This window comes from Heterocephalus glaber, unplaced genomic scaffold (assembly GCF_053883595.1).
Source record: "Heterocephalus glaber isolate CG9 unplaced genomic scaffold, H.glaber_assembly_v1.0 deba00001479, whole genome shotgun sequence".
Lineage (NCBI taxonomy): Eukaryota > Metazoa > Chordata > Mammalia > Rodentia > Bathyergidae > Heterocephalus > Heterocephalus glaber.
Window position 1 is genome coordinate 18086999 of NW_028258316.1, and position 13555 is coordinate 18100553.

At 42.4% G+C, this 13555-nt stretch overlaps 1 protein-coding gene across 15 annotated transcripts in view; it reads left to right on the forward strand.

Moving 5' to 3' along the window:
- The window catches only part of Astn2 (astrotactin 2), a 908742-nt gene that overhangs the window by 428386 nt on the left and 466801 nt on the right, over positions 1-13555 (forward strand). The gene's annotated exons all lie outside the window — the stretch shown is intronic.

The following is a 13555-nucleotide window of genomic DNA, read 5'->3' on the forward strand; positions in this document are numbered from 1 at the left end:
CAGTTTTGCCCTCATACGGTGGTTAGAATCACATGAAGTAAAGTAACAGACAGTAACTTACGTGTAACTGGTTCACTGAGTAATGGGAAGTTTTAGAAGTAATGGAATTATAGTATAGCTTAGGAAGTAACTGTGATGTAGTATGACCAGGTGATAAAAAGATGTAGTTCAGGGCTAGGGATTTAGCTCAGTGGTTCCGCCACCTGCCTTGCAAGTGCAAGGACCTGAGTTCAATCTCTGGTACCAAAAAAAGGAAAAAAAGAAAATGTAGTTCACAGTACAGAAGTGGAAGAGAGACAGGGTGTCTGCCTGCTTTCTCTGAGTCATTGAGGGCAGAAATGTGGATAGTAGGGCATGGGGGTAGTTGGGAGTGGGGCTCAGCATTGCCCACTACTGTGGTCTCTGGCTTTGAATAGATCTGGGCAGCAGCTTGAGGTTGGGAGGGGGCTCTGATGAAAGTCTTATATTGTTGGATGATCAAGATGCTGCTCCTTTGGAGGCAAATAGAGCTGAGACTCCTTCTGCTCACATTTCCTGCAACCTCAGATTTTGTGTGTGTGTGGGGGGGGTGCATACGTGTATGTGTGCAAATGTATACATGGTAGGCATCCTACCTACCTAAAAGTATACTTATCTTTCCAGTGGGGATTCTGATACAGGGTGGACTTCTTCAGGTTTTATTAGGTGGAATCAGAAGCTCACCAGGCTTCTCCCTATGTTTCTCTGCCTGGAAAATTACTCATATCTTTCCCAAAGGGTAAGAGAACTTAATCAGGCACCCGACTTGCCTGCGTGAAACACAGAACACTGGACTATTTGGCACAGTAAATAGTGCGTGGTCTGGAGCCAAACTGCCTGGGTTGAAATCCCAGCTCCAACATGATTAAGTTTCTATGGCCATAAATAATATTCACTAGCATTTCCTGAGTACTTAGTGTGTGTCTGGTCCTGTATAAGCACTTTATAGGTATGAATTCGGACTCCTTACAACAATTCATTGATGTAGTTACTGATATTTCCAAAGGAAACTGAGGTACCAACATACTGAGTTATTTGAAAAATGTAGCACAAGTAGTAAGTGGCAGAACCAGGATTTGAACCTAGTTCACCAATTGAGTGAATGCTCAGTGAATGTTGGCTATTATAGATACAGGAATTTTCCATAAGATGGAGGCATAGGGCCATTGGGCTTTCTATCTTTGTCTTTGTCAACCATTTATTCCATGTTATGGCTTGTATCTAGACGTCCCCTCAAAACTTCATGTACTCATAGATGAGGTGTTTCAGAGCTGGCTGGACCTAGGGCATGTGATATTGAGGTTAAGGGTGTGTGGTACTAAATTAGTCCACCGATTAGAATTAGCATCGTTCTGTGTGCCACCACCCACAGGGCTGGTAGCCTGGATGGAATAAAAGGGAAAGGCAAGCTGGCTACTGTTGCTTGCAGGTTGGCTGTTTACTGTCTGCTTTGCCATGAACTATCTCTCCTCTGTGATGCCACTTTGTGATGCCCCTCTGCCATGCCACCCTGCCTTGGAGTCAGCTGTCTGTGAACTCAAACCTCTACAAACTGTGAGATAAAAATAAACCTTTCCTCCTTTAACTTTGAGTATCTGGTATTTTGTCCCAGCAATGAGAAAAGTAACTAAGACAGTCCATTAAGACAATTATTTTGTGCACGTGAAATATGAAATATAAATGGGGAAAAGAGGAGATTGTGAGTAAATGGCACCCATAGCTCAATTGGCAACTGCAGCTGGCACCTGGAGCTCAGTTCATAGAATCTGGACATTAGAATTTGCCCTGTATCACCACATCCTCCCTTTCTTCAAAGAACTAAGCCCCTGTGACAAGCACTCCTATTCAGGCCTTCACATGCTCTGCCACACACATTCGCTCTCTGCCTTCTTGTACATTCTTGCTACCTGTCATTCAGCCAGTGAGCCCGGAGACATATATATTTTCCCCATTTTAGTTTAGTGATCATAATAAAAGTGAAGTCTATTAGGATGAGTTTCTTCTCAGGCTCGGTAAATCTCTTCAAATACTGCTCGGCACCAGATTTCTGTTAGTCTTTGCCACTGGGGAAGTTGTACTGCACACCAACTGTCAGCTCGGGTGGAGGGCTCAAGACACAGCCTCTGCTAAATGAAACTCAAATGGAGACTTTGGAATATAAATATTGAAGTGACCCAGGTTGGATAAAGGGGAACCAGTTAGCTAAGCTTCTATTTTACATGCAGGAGGTGCTGAATTATTAAAACTTTAATAAATGTAATAATAAATATTTAATGTTGAATTATAGAAGGCTTTGCAGATACAGTGAACCTGAGAAGCGACTTGTTATATCTGCATTAGATGTTAAATGTATTTCAAATGGGACTTCTGATGCTGAGGAGAGTCTGCAGATCTTCAGATTAAAAAGAAAGAGGCACAAAAGGAGGATGAGCTTGGCAAGCTTGCTGGGCTGAGGGTCAGGATCCCAAGGTTTGAGTCTCCCGTGCACTGGAGGCATCGAGTGACATTTGGGCTGGAAGCTTTCTTCTCAGTTTCCTGTAATTGGTCCTTCCGGTCATCTTCTTACGGCGATGCTATTTTTATCACCCATTTCACAGATGAGGGAGCAATATTCAAAGACATTAGCGCAGAAGGTAAAGGAAAGAATTGGAATTTGAACACAGGCACCCAATTTCAAGATCTTTACTCCATTCATCATGCCACTGTTCCTCCCTTACTTGCTACCTAGACGCTCTGTATTAGGATGATTCAGCAAAGACCTGACTCAGATGATCTTAATGAAAGCTATATTGGGATGTTGTCATGGGAAAGACAGGAGACCAGCTCCACCACAGAGATGAGGGAAGATGAGGAAATTGTATGATATTAGGATTTTCTTTCTTCCTGTATCATTCTATAATGGCACGATTTGCTTCACTTTTTTTTTTTTTTTTTTGTACCTGGGATTGAACTTGGGTCCTTGCTCTTGCAAGGCAGGCAGCAGAACCACTGAGCTAAATCCCCAGCATGATTTGCTTCTATTCTGTAACTATGTCCTTCCTATTCCCCTCTGCCCTGACAAGAGAATGTTTGTGATAATCATGAATCTCCCAGGTATTTTGCACCTCTGATGTCAAGGATGGATGCTTCCTTTCCTTGACACGAATTTGGAAAAGTCCTAGAAAAAGAATATCATTGGCCTGGCAGGTCTTAGGAGCCTGTCTCTAGCTTAATCATCCATTAATAGGGGACAGGGCCACAATGGACAGACACAGCCAAGGGAGGAATTGTGGAAACATCTACTCCAACCCATGTCTTCAAAACTCTCCTTGAGCTTCTCTGTAGCCATCTGTCTTACAGCTCAGACTGAATTAGAGATGGCAGATGTTAGACATCCCAGGTGCCAACTCAGATAAATAGGTAGAGGCTGCTTAAAATATTATGTTGGGAAGATTTCTGAGGCTAAAGATTCAGTGGGAAAACTGTCATGATCAACTACTTCAGCTGGGAATTGTGATCAAAGGCTCAAATACTTGCCATCTCTGAACTTGATGGTATTTAGAGATCTTCCCCATTTTTTTATCTCATAACTTGGTGATTATGTTCCCTGAAAACTGTAGAGAAGTTTTTGGTTGCTGAGACATAAAAGAAAGGACAATCATATGGTTAGAGATGTTACAGATGAATTAGAAATGGAACTGTTTTATCCACAAATTTTCATCCATGCTATCTCAAGGGGCATATGTGGAAAATCTCATCTTGATGCCAATATGTTTCCTAAAATAAATTTCTGGCTTGTAGCAGAGTTGAGACCTCCCATAGAAGTGCTTCCTAGATACTGTCTGGCACTCTCATCATCATTTGTATTAAAAATGGAACACTCTAATTTAAACTATAAACAAACTACCCGCTTTACAAGGGCCTTGAACTGCACCCTAGTGTTCCAAAGGTATATGTAAAAACTTATAAACTCAGAAGGGACTTTCTGAGGCATTTATCCCTTTTCCCTGCCATGACACAATAGTCCCAAGTTGATAGACTCTGCCCTCGACCTGCAGGTATCTCATAGCTTCCTGCTTTGTTGCCTGCTATGGTCTTGCAGTGTTCTCTAGAAAACCTCTCTTATCTTACCTAAATGGGCTGTGCTTTCAGTAATGCAAACAGAAACTCAGGGACATGATCACCAAGGTCAACTAAGATGACACACAATTTTGTTACCTAAGATCCACTCATTGTGGCTGATTGCAGCCATACATTTTCTGTAGTGTGCTCTACTCTACCAGGTAAACATCAGTCCCCCTGCCCCAACACACACACACACACACACACACACAGAGGGATGGGGGTTCAGTCAGTCATAAAGATGTTCTGGATAAGCTTGACTCTTTTCCATCTCATCAACCAAGGAAATCAATAGCAAAAAAGATCTCAGGAGCAAACAGGTGGCATATTCAATCTGAGAGAGTTTATAAAGCAGACTAATCACAAAGGAGACTGTTCTAGAAGGCAACAAAAGATATGCAGTATCCTGCGACTGGTGTTAGTGGGTCAAAGTCAGGGTGCAGCTACCAGAACACGGAGAGTGAATTCCATAGAGCTATGTAGTTTGCACGGAACACTACAGAAATATTTGCTTCTAGTCAGATACAACAAGTGAGTCTTAAGTAACAAAATGATTTGTCATCTTAGTCATGGGACAGAAACAGTGCATGGCGGCAGTGTGTACTGACCCTGCAGAAGAGAAACCAGGGAATAAATGTTCCCACTTCACCTGGTGGGAAAATGGAACCCAGTGGAAAACAGGTAAGGGAGCCCCTGGCCATCTCCCATCAAGGTCAGCGTCCTGAGACCCAAAGCAGGGAAGGATGAGCTGAGCGTGGACCTGCAGGAGCACATGGGAGAGCTCAAGCACAAGTCCTTCCATCCTAGCTGCCAGATGTCCTCAGCATGTCCACACCTTGCTATCCTGATGCTGCCTGGCCCAAACCTTCTTAGTCTTGCTGCCTTCAGTCCCACTCCACCCCTTTCACATGCCCAATTCAACCTCTGCGTGAATCAGGCCATCCGTAACCCCCCATTGGAACCATTTGGAGCCTTCTCCTACCTGTAAATGCCTCAGAATGAAAGTCCATTCTGTATCAGCTGGAACATACTAGCACTCTACAGTCTGGCCACCTTCCCAATGTCAATTCCTCTCCCACCATGTCCTCATTTGTGATTTCCTCCAAATGCCATACACTTTTTTAATCTCCTTGCCTCTGCCAATACTTTCCCTCTGCCTGAAGCACCCTAACGCTCACCTGGTCCCCCTACACCAGGCTCACTATGCCCCACCCATCACAGCTTTTCAGAAATACTATTTCCTTTGAGCAACCTTTCATGAAAGTGCCCTCCTCTTGTCCCTCAAAATTGCAATCCCATCATTGCTTTGTTCATATCGCTGGAATGTTTCTTTCTGAGTTAGGGTACAGTGCATTGCATTGCAGTTAAGCATAGATGAGTATTCCGGGAGGTCATGAGTTGAATCTTAACCACCATTTTATTTCTAGTTCTAAGCACAGTAAGTAGCTCAGAGAAAGAATCCAGAACATTTTGATGACACTAATTTGATGTCATTGTTTGGTATGATCATGAAGATGTTTTGATATTATGAACAAATATTGCTCACCAAATACTTTTGCCCTATTTCCTAGTATCACCTGATCCCTTTACAGATAAATGTCCCCAGCATCAAAATAGGCCTGTCAAAATTTCCAGCCTCACAGCATCTATTGTATTGTATGACAACAGACCGAATTATCTCAAAGTGGCTCCAAATAACAGTAGTGCTTGGGGTAAGTAAATGGAGGAAACTTTTTAAAAAGAAGGATTTCTCAATTTCACTGTTGCAGAGTTTTTGTCATAAATGAGGTGGCTACACTGATTTCCTTAATGGCACCTCTCTCAGGGGTGTTAGGAAGTGAATTCTGGATACTATAATCTCTTCAATATTATTCCACCAAGAGATAGTTCAGTATTGACCTTCCTTGAGACATACTTCAATTACCACATTTCTTCACCAGGACCCAGGGGCTACCAAACATCAGAGAAAGAGGGATTTGGCTCCCAGGGGCCCTCTTTCCCATTTTTGAGAAGTGGAAGTGAGGAGCTGACTTCTTTCCTGCTGATTCATTAGCCAAGCCATTGGACTACCTGCTGAGCTCCACGTTTTATCTTTCTTAACTCTGCAGACTCACAGGGCTCTTGAGGGGGAGCAGACCTTGGATAGAATGGCCATGCTTGCATATTCCAGCAGGCACAAGCCCTGGGTGAGCACAACTACACCATCACCTAGGACTCACAGAGAAGAATAAGAAAGTGCACGAGAGAGAAGAAAAACTTTATAACAACCCAGTCTTTCAAACCACCTAGTTGTAGAGAGCCCAGACATTTGCAGCACAGGTGCTGGTGCTGGGTGATCCGACTCAAATTCCAGCTCTGACACTCACTATCAGGGCAATAGTAAACATGTTACTCTATCGCTCCCTGCCTCAGTTTCCACATTTGCAAAATAGCGATAACTACCGCTCCCTAGTGGGATTATTATTGAGAACTGAGTTGATGCATGATGTGTTAGACCCAAAATATTAGACATTGCTGTTGTTATATTAGAATTATTTAATACAAATATTAACCCAGTCTGGAGGACCTTCTTTGGTTGGGCTTTTTCTGAACTCTTGCTTTTTTAGAAGGCACGGTGACTCGGGCATTTCAGATGTTTTTTTCCTGAAGCTTGGCAAGCAGTAATGGCATGTTGATTGAGTTGGTGAAGTGCAACTCAAAGATGCTTCACAAAGGAATTCAAGATTCATAGCTAGCTGTGTTGTACATTAGTTAAAACATAGAAGAAACCCTGCCAATGAATTTGTCCATCAGCAAATGAATAAATAAGCAAGGTGTACTGGAAAAATACAATGGAATATTATTCAGTTTTTTAAAAGAAGGCCATTCTTTAAAAGGGGGGGCCATTGTAATATATACTATATCCTGGATAAACCCAGGAACATTATGCTCGATTCCATTTATGTAAGGTGCTTAGAGTTACAAAGTCATGGAAACAAAAAGGATAGTGGTGGTTTCTAAAGGCTAAAGGGAAGAAGAAATGCAGAGTTATTGTTTCATGAGTAGAGTTTCATTTTGCAAGTTGAAAAGTTCTAGATATGGATGCTGGTAATGGTTGCACAATGTGAACTTGATATCATGAGCTGTACAGTTATAATTATTAAGATAGTCGATTTTAGGCTGCATGTATTTTATAATAAGAAGAAATGAAATAAAACAGATAAGAGTAATGCAAAAGAATGGCTTGTGGAAAATGTGTGTGGCCGTTTGTGCCAGTTCTAGGAAATTATTGCACACACCTTCAAGGCATTCTAGCCGCGGTGGTCCTGGAGCAGAGAACATGGCTCCATAGTATGCTTCTTGCTTCCTTTGCATCTCAGGACATCTTTGAGACCTGCCGCCATCCTCTTGTGTACACCGACACTGACTTATCTGTTTTGAAATAGAGCAGGCTGAGAAGACTTGTGCCCTGGATCTGGATTCACAGCACAGTCTTCCCACGCCCTGTGGGATGATTCACCCCGTCAGCATCCAGTCCTGCAGAGTGAAGACAGCATGTGGGGAAGGCACCAGGGTTGTCTGTGGCTCCCCATATCCCAGAAGGGCCTGTTTTGGGGAGACTGTGCAGGTACCCATGAACCCTAAGAATACCATAGGTCAAAGGGAAGAGCTTCACTTCCTTACTCTCTAAAATGCATTTTAAAGGTGATGATGCTGCCTTTCAAGGGATGTTTGATAGCCTGTAGGCACATTGTTAGTGGCCACGACCTGGAAGGTGACATTGACACTCTTAAATAGAAGCCAAGGATGTTGTTAAACATCCTGTAATGCACAGGAGAGCCCTTCTCCAATAAACAATCACCCAACCCCTAATGACAAAAGGGCCAAAGTTGAGAAGCAAGACCTACTTTCAGTGAAGGTACGTTATCCCCATTGGAGAGATGAAAAAAATTGAAGCTTAAAGTGAATGATTTCATACTCACGTTCTTTCCATTACCCAATCTGCTAGAGACCCAATTTAAAGGGCCTGGGACGTGGTGTAGGAATGCAAGCATAAATAGAAAAGCTGGCATGAGTAGGTGGAGCTTGGGAAGACAGGACAAAGACCAGGTCTAGGGAACGGAAGGATGCAGAAGCCTGGCCCCAAGGGTGAGCATCAGCCTCATGCTTCTGACACCTCATGGCGGAGGTCAGAGAGGAGCTCTGACTGTATTGGTCCAGTGGCCCCACAGCCGTGAGTTGCGTGGCAGCATCGCTCGAAAGGTGTCAGCTAAGGTCTGACAAGAGCCCCCTTCTCCAAAGTGAGCCAGAGACACCCTGCCTTCCCATACTGTGATGGATTTTGAACATTAAAAAAAAGTTTACAATCCCATCCGGGCAAGCATAAATCACAGTGCCTCTGTGCAGCAGTGGCAGACATGACTTATGGCCTCATCACTATGGCAACTGGAGCACAGCCGGCAGACACACAAAAGCGCCACTCTCGCCAGACAGGCCTTGGCTGGGCCCTGATGGAGAGGCAAGTGTTCCGGAGAAAGGATGTATTCTCCAAGATTCGCTGCCCATTTGTCTTCATTCGGCACCAGAGCAAGCCTCTTGCTTTTTAGCTCCTCTCCAGATCTCCACCCAACAGGTTCTTTTCCTCCCTTTTCTCCGAATTCCTCTTCTTTTAAGCTGCTGTTCCAAAGGTTTACTAAAAAGGACCCAAATTAATGCTTACAAGGCCCCAGTGTTTCTTCCTGGCTATCCTTTCTGAGTTGTGACTTATGGTGATGGCTTCCCTGTGTTGAGCATCAATGCATGTGGACCCCTGGAAGAGATTTCCTCCATAGTGTTGGCAAATCAGCCTCTTAGATTTTCTTCCTCCCTCCATTTCATCCTCCATATGCAGCTCCCTGTGCAGGTTTCTCAGAATTGCAAACCACCTATAGGTCCATCTGTTTCACCCCTGGTCTTCTGCTATGAAAATAAAGCCCTTACTTCTCAGTGTGACATGGGCCTTGATTGCCTAGCTCTGCAGTCACATCCCCAGGCTCCCTCCTAGATGTGTCAGGCTTCTCTAGTGCTTTTCTTTCTTTGGACCTCTTGGGCCTTCTGCCTAAAACACAACTGCCTCTTCATCTGGTCTCTGTATCCCCATTCATCGGAGCTTAGCATCTCCACCTCCTCCAGGAAGCCGCATCTGACTGCCCAAGCCCAGATAGATCCCCTCTCTACATTTGCACTCAACATATGACAGCACCACCCCATCGCTTCCCTCACCCTCCCCATTCAGGGCCACTGTGTCCCAGTGCTTCTGTGACCATTGATCCCCACCTCCACTTCCCAGGCACTCCTTCCCCTCTCAGCCACCACTGTCACCTCCTTACCTCCTCACTGTCCTTCTTGCCACCCTCAACTTGATGCTGCACCTGCTAATCAATGGATATTCTTTTTTCCTAGCCACAAATCTAATTATGTCATTTCCTTGAACCTGCTTTATGGTCTTGCCTGGCCTTTGTAATAAGTCCAGACTATTTGCTTGCCCCTGATAGCACCTCCTGCCTGCATCCTACATTACATTCTGTGCTAGCCAGCTGGATGTAATTTATTTCTAGGTAGCTTGTTTATCTCCAGGCCATTGTGATCCCAGAATAGCTGTTCTCCCACCTCCATCAATTTCCAGGGAGTTGGGGCTATTTCTGCCCATCCTTTAGGTCACAGTTTAAATGACCCTTTCTCTAGAAGGGCAGATTTTACCACTTTAGATTTGTTTAGGTGAGAGGTTTTCAACCTGACTACATTCATATAACTTGGTGAGCTCTTAAACATCCCAGATGCATACTAGAGCTAGTGGAAATTTTGAGGAATGGCAGGATATTCACACCCCCTCAAAGTATTTCCCCAACAAGTAACCTATTAATTAAGTCGAGAAAAATAACTTTACAATGAAAAAGCCAAATAATACCACCTTAGCCTAGTGAGTTAGTATCACAAATAAGTACCATGTACCTCCTGATGATACACTGATAAAGATACCCCATCACTTCTGAGGTGTTCCTGTCAAAATTACATAATCTGGATTCATGAGTAAACATGGGACAGATGTAGACCATAAAACATACTCTCCTAAATAACTGACCTTCATCTTTAGGAACATCAAGTCCTGAAAAATCAGACAGAGAAACTGTCCAAATTAAAGGACCCTAAAAGACCGTGACAACTGAATGCCATGCATGAGATTTGACCTTCTTTTACTCTAAAGAATATCAGTAGAATGCTTGAAACATTTTGGAGATTATGTAATATTACTATGCCATTGATAATTGCCTAGTTGAATAATTATATTAAAGTTATAAAAGAATATTCTTGTTTTTGGAATATGCACACTGAATTATTTAAGAGTATAAAGATTTCTCATGGCTTTAATTTACTTTCAAGTAGTTCAGAAATACATATATATAAATATAAAAATATATATAAATATATATATCGAGAGAAATTGAGATGTGTAAGTTCACCAACTTTACTCTTTTTCAGTATCATTTTGGCTATTCTAGGTTCCTTATGTTTCCATATGACTTTAAGATTGAGCTTGTTAATCTCTGCAAAATTAAAAAAAAAGATCAACTGGATTTCAAATAAAGAATGTATTAAATCTATAGATAAGTTTGGGGAGTATTTACATTTTAACAATATTAAATCTTATAAGCCATGAGCATAGGAGGTTTATTTGTTTAGACCTGTAATTTTTTTCAACATTGCTTTATAGTTTTCAGTATGCAAGTCTCTCACTTATTTTGTTAAATTTATTTGGAGGTATTTCAGGTTGTTCATTGTTAGTTTGCAGGAAGACAATTGATATTTCAAAATTGACCTCATACCATGCAACCTGTTGTAGTTGATTATTAGTTCTAATTTTATGTGTGTCTGTGTGTATTAGGATTTTCTTTATGCAAAGTCATTTATGAATAGACATATTTAATTTTTTTCTCCAGTTTGAATGGTTTTCTTTTTTTGCCTAATTTCCTCACTAAAACCTCCAGAAAATGCTGAATAAAAGTGGTAACCATTTACATATAGTCTTATATTCTCTAAGTCTAATGTTACTTTAAAATAAAAAATTTTTAAGCATGGCAAAGACCATGCCTTTGGAATTTTGATTAAATTGGTCTGGGATTGTGCTAAAGGTAGAGGCATTTTTTTAAAAAGCTTTCAATTGGTTCTAATGTACAAGCATCATTGACAAATTCTGGATACACCTCTCTGGAAAGAGTCCCTCATCCTCCATCATAGCACATGTCACAGTTGTATGATTTCTTATTTAGTTTCCAGTAAACTAAAATTCCTTCATGTGCTGGGATGGATGCTTTCTCTTGCTCACCATTTAACCAACTTGCTCACCATTTAACATACAGCGTTGGTACCTGGTAGGGAATGGATTAAGAAGACTTAATGTCAAACTTTGTAAACTCTCACAACATGATGAGGTTTATAACACTGGCCCCTTTGTATAGAGAAAAACCTGAGACTCAGAAAGGTGAAGTAACTTGCTAAGACCACAATAAGCATAAAATGACAGGAGGTTAAAAGCTTTTCCTATGCAGATCCAAGCCTGGAGCTTTTTCTATCTCTAATGGTCTTCAACCACATGGTGTATCTTCTCAGTAGCACCCTGCTCAGAAGACTCAAATCAGGATTTCTTATTGTAACTGGCAAACATGTGTTAGAGCATCTATAATGGTAGAGTGGGATGTGCTGACTTTTTAAGTACTGGTCTTCTGAAACAGCTTAGCCAATGGTAGGGCAATACTTACAGGCAAAATATATTTGTGCTCATCTTTTACTGTACTTCTTACTTCAAACTCACAAACTTCCAGCTCCCTCCAGGTGATGGCTCATGCCTGTTCATCTGTGCACCTGTAGAGACCAGGTCCTCATCATCCTGAAGACAATAGATTCCACTTCATGAGCACTCTGACCAAGGACTGAGCCAGATGCTTCATGGAAATCACTTGACCTCATCCACTACTGAGCCTTCATTGACATATTTATATTTTTATGATGTTGTTGTTGCAAATGAAGAAACTATATTTCATTCAGAAAGCCTAAGCTGCTTGTCCAAGGACTCAAAGCTGTCAGAGAATCAGTATTTCAACATAGTCCTGCCTAAACTTAACTCTCAATGTTTTCAAATTTTGCTTTTTCATTTTCCCAAAAGTGGGAGACACCAGGTCTTGCCTACATTTCAGAAATGTGAGTTCTCTTCTCAGTTGTAGTACATGTAACAGTCATCTGGAGTTGTCTTAGTTACTTTCTTCATTACTGGGACAAAATACCAGCCACCTAAAGCTCAAGGGGGAGAAGTATTTTGGCTCACACTTCAGTCCATAGGTGAGGCAGCATGGTGGAGAGAATGATGGAGGAGAACTGCTCAAGGCGTAGCAAAGAGGAACCAGGGGGAGTGACTGGAGGAGTCAAGAAGGGAGATATACCCTTTCAGGCTACACCACAAATGACTCACGTGCACCTTGTAACAGGAGGTCAGCTGTAAGACATAATCCAATCACCTTCCCAAAGCCCCACCTATGAGCCCAGGAGGCTCTTGGGGGACATCTGGATATAAACCATAACATTCTTTCTCTGTGCCCTGAAAGACTCACACACATCTCTTTATGGAAAATGCATTTAGTCAACATCCAAGAATCATCAAAATCAGTGTCCGCTGAAAAGCTCAAGTCCAAAGTCTCCTCTGGGACTGAAAACAAACTCTTACCTGTGAGCCTATGTAAAGAAAAATAGTAATAATATTTCCAGTATACAATGGCACAGAGTAAACATTCCCATTCCAAAAGGGAAGAGTATGAGGATACCAAAGGGACCAAAGGAAGACCCAAACCTAGCATGGCAAACATTAAAATCCTGGAGCTCCATGTCTAGCTCTTAGGGCAAACTCCAAATGGCTTCAGACTCTGCCCCTATGACATTGATCTCACAGCTCCTCTCTTGGATTGGCTGTCCTCACTCCTTATGGCTTTCCTCAGACATTCTACATTCCTGGTATCTCCAACTTTTTGGTGTCTCCACAGCCCTTTCAGCTTCACATGCTGAGCTCTAAAAGGCATGCTTCCTAGACTCCCCAGCCTTCTTCTGAAATCTGGTGGAAACCTCCCTGACCCCACAACTCTTTCATTCTACATCCCTGCAAATCCAGGACCACATGGATGACACCAAGGTCTGCTACCAGCTCGGGCAGTAGTCAGGCCCCCTTAAATTGTAGCTACAGAGGCCTGTGCGTGTCTGGGTGGCAGATTCATATGAACCAAACCTTAGGGAAACCAATTCTCTAGGCAGCCCTTCTCAAATAGGGTCCCCTGGGGCTTTCTTCTCAAAGCAAAGTCTTGCACCCTTCAGCCTGTGAAAGGAAAGATCTTACTGTTTCCTCACATGTTATCAAGCCATTTATCCTATTGTCCTG